The sequence below is a fragment of the Atta cephalotes genome (genome assembly GCF_000143395.1).
Source record: "Atta cephalotes unplaced genomic scaffold scaffold00001, whole genome shotgun sequence".
In the NCBI taxonomy this organism is placed as follows: Eukaryota; Metazoa; Arthropoda; class Insecta; order Hymenoptera; family Formicidae; genus Atta; species Atta cephalotes.
This window is the reverse complement of record NW_012130065.1, coordinates 11,632,174-11,636,193: the sequence shown is the minus strand read 5'-3', so window position 1 is coordinate 11,636,193 and position 4,020 is coordinate 11,632,174. Positions and strand designations below refer to the sequence as shown.

The window sequence follows — 4,020 nt, the reverse complement described above, 5'->3', positions numbered from 1 at the left end:
ATATATATATATATATATATATATATATATATATATATATTAAATCATTGATATTAAAAATCTATTAATGCGGAAAATGTCGTAATACGGATATAGGGAGAAGGTGATAGCGATCATATCCTTAATCAGTCTCTGACGTGAGACGTTATTGGGTTCTCGACACATAGACGTGAAGATGGTTTCGAGCCCTAAATCGAGGAGAATCGCAGGAAACTAGAAGGCGGGGAGGGTCTATCGATTTCCCAAGCCCGGAAGGTCTAGCTTTAGGAGGAAGAGGCTTCCCTCGAGAGGTTTCTCTCGCCATTTCCCTTTCGCAAATGCGGAGGAGGGCTACTAGGAATCCATCTCGCGGTGAGAGGCGACCACAGAATCTTTTTGTCGGTTTCTCCGGAAGAGTCACGATTTCTCGAATAAGCCTGGTTTATGAATCGCAGAGACCGCAAGAAAAGGCGCTCTGCAAGCTGAGGAACTAAAAAATCATGAAGAATTGGACCTTCTTTTCTTATGAGTTTCATTTTGTTTTACGAGTGTATTTCGAGACGCTCGTGTATATTTCATTGCATAATTTAATTGTCGAGATCGCCAACTGAATATTTGGATATTTTGCTTAATCAACACACTTCATCAACACACTTGTCTTATACTTCTTATTTCACTTCAAAAAATTCACACGTTATGATCGTGTAAAATTTTTAATTATCGCGTGAAGTATGTAATAAAAAATATTGACATACTTAACAGTATGTAATAAAGAATATTGACATAGAAATAATTTTCTGTCTTGTATATGATACGAGATGTTTAAATAATAATGATAACGAAGACAACTTTTAATTGAAGATTTGCTTGCGGTATATAGACCTATATTCAGTCTTTACTTGTAAGAAAAAAAATCTCGTGCATTTTATTAAATTATTTGAAAGGTATTTGATGTAAAATAAGTGAAAGTATTTTAGTTTTTACAATTTTCATATCTCATAATTTTTATCATTTTCATAATTTTTTATATAATATTTTTCTAACGTTTTAATAGGCCTTATTTAACTTTTTTTTATATATTCAGGAAATTTTACTAAATTGGAATTGTTCGAGTATCAGTTCATTACGATTTTAGTTACTTCGAAATAATTTTGATAACTTTTTTTTACAATATTACAAATTTTCTAAATTATAAATAGAATATTGAGAGTCCTAGTTTTTCTCCACTTTCTTGTCAGATTTCAATAGTAGAAGGAAGTTCTTTCCGAGTATGCCTTACGCTCTGCAAAACGAAAGTTCTTCATGAAAGTTACAAAGTAAGCGAGTTGATGTAATGTATGGATCCGTTTGTTGTTCGCCGGATAGAGAAGCAAAAGTAACAGTATTTGCTAGATTCCGAGAAAAACAGCAATGTCATATTTTACTGGCGATCCTTTCGCGTCATCGCCAGAAGTTTCTTTCGCCAGGTTTCGCTATCATCGATTGAAGCTTCTTCCGATCCCGTGCTCTATTCTGCTGTTCCCCCGGCGCTAGCGGGGATCTTCTGATCCCCTTATCCTGAATAAACTTCATTTGATGGAAGCGAAGTAATTTTTACGGGCAATCTTAGGAGTTTGTGGTCGACTTGCGATAATAGGATTGATAATGGAATTGGCTGTGGCCGTTCGCAAATGCTGTTATAATAAATTTATATAATTATATTGATAATTGATTCGGCAGGAAAATTGTTAGCTCGAAACATAAAGAAAATATTGAATGTTGTAATGTGAGTTGTAACATAATTTTATTTATGTCAAAGATTTTTTTCTACATATAATATTTTTTATATACATTTACTGTTAGATATCAAAAGAAGATGGAAATCCAATTCCTAAAAATATTTCATTATTTTTAACATCCATGTGTGCCAATTTAAATTAATCTATTTTTCTGTGGTTAGTTTTAAAGCAAACAGCATTCATTAACGTATGTTATACTTAGTAAATAATAAATTAAATTTGAGTCGAATTTAATACATTTTCTTAAGTTAAATTGTTTAATTCCATTGTTTTAATTAAATAAACGATATGCTGAATATAAGAGCAAAAATTGAATAGGGGCGAGAATAGAAATAATTAAAAATAACCCAAATTTGATATAATTTAACATTATGAATTTAACTGTAGTATTTTGTACACAGTATTTTTCTATCTTGTGCATTAAAAAAATACTAAATTTTAACAAATATTTGTTCGAATAATTCTAAATAATTTTCTAAATGTAACCATATATTTATATTTATAAGAATCATTTAATTATTTTTTTTATAGAATATTAATATTTATTTATAAATAAATGTTTACTTAGTATTATTCAAAGAAATATATATTAAGATTTGGCTATTTTTTTTAGTGTATAATTTTCTTTTTTATCATAAGAGCGTTATATCTGATCATAAAATTTTTTACGTTTCAGTTTTTAGCCGGGGGCGATCATGACAGGAACATACCGGAGATCGGTGAGTACAGTTAGAGTGAATAATGCTTTCTATTGATTTCATCTTCTGTCATCCGTTATCCTTTTTTTCCTTCCTTTTTTTGCTATATATTTGTAAGATTATTCTCGTTGTATACTTGGAGTTTATTCCAAACATTTCATTTTGCTGGAAATTTGTGAACTTTTGTTATCACTGAATTAAACAAGCTAAAGACATCAAATTTATTTGCATTAACTGACGATTAAATTAGCAATGCAAAAGAATAGTCTAACGAGAAAGTAAATTTTAACGAGAAGAAAATATAGTTATAAAAATATTTACAATATTTACATGGTATAATTAAAATAATACAGCAACATCTATATAAACGAACATACATATCTTATGTTATACATAGATGAGAAATACATATGTATCGTCGATTATTTGTCAAAGTAACAAGAAGCGATGGGAGCTTTCCTGTGTCAAATGCACTTAGCGTAATTTAAAAGTATCGCCCACTGGCTTTACATATTGCCAATAACTGGCCACATGAGAATTAACCAGCGCAACATGCATATTCAAGGAATTATTACGTTGTTAACCGGTAGGATCAATCTCCATAAATTTTGTGTTCAGAGAGAGCGACAAATTTTAGAGGAAAATGCGTGCGAAGGTAAAAATCCTTTACTTTCGATTTAGCGTAAGATATTCGGCGAGTGATAAATCGTGGCTATCGTATCGAAAGTTCAACATTCTTATTCCCCGTAGCCGGGAAACTTTAAACGCACCGCATCGTGTGTTTCGTACACATCGTTGATCACAATGAACGATCATCTGTGCACACCACGCGGGCGGGGAAAATAGCCGCGGCATCTTACGAAAATATTTATGGAGCGGTATCGAGCGTCTGAATTACTTTCCAAGATCGACGAAGATATCGGTGGAAATATTTTAGTGAAGAATTTCGTTCAGCAGTCGCTTACATTCACGCGTTTATTAAAATCTCGCTTACGCTCTGCTTAAATCTCTAATTAGAATTTGGGAGAATTCCACGTTGACGATGACATTTAAAGATATAATTACCGCTTTATTCTGCGGTTATATGTTCTATATATATTTTTTAAATTTATTTCAAGCTCTTTTTTCAGGGAATTGCGGAGATCCATTTTTGAAGCTCATTTTAAGCTGAGAAACTGTAATGTTAATAACTTTGTTAACGTTATTAACTTCATTCACGATACGCTTGTTAAAGGATATTTCACGTAGCCATCGAATATTCACGCGTCGACAGCTGACAATGGTCCGTTCAACCGCGATACCGTCCTCGTTATTCACGCATCATTTGTTTCGTATCCCACTAGGTCTCCCATTATATTCCTGATATCCCGTCAGAAACGTCAGCACATATCGGAGAAAAGAAACGCGTAAGACATATAAAACAACAAGATGAAAGTATTCTCGCGAAATTGTTATCCGTTTTTTTTATGAAACGTACATTAGGATAATGAGATTTTTATTACGCGAATAAATCTTACAACATAGATATATATATATATATATATATATATATATATATATAGTTA

The 4,020-nt window shown here is 31.8% G+C and overlaps 1 protein-coding gene across 1 annotated transcript in view; it reads left to right on the top strand.

Annotated features, from left to right (window-relative positions):
- Nucleotides 1–4,020, top strand: part of LOC105627050 (transient receptor potential-gamma protein) — a 97,727-nt gene that overhangs the window by 32,810 nt on the left and 60,897 nt on the right. Inside the window, exon 3 of the mRNA XM_012208332.1 lies at nt 2,434–2,476. The gene's annotated coding sequence lies outside the window, so the exon portion shown is untranslated. The remainder of the gene's footprint in view (nt 1–2,433; nt 2,477–4,020) is intronic.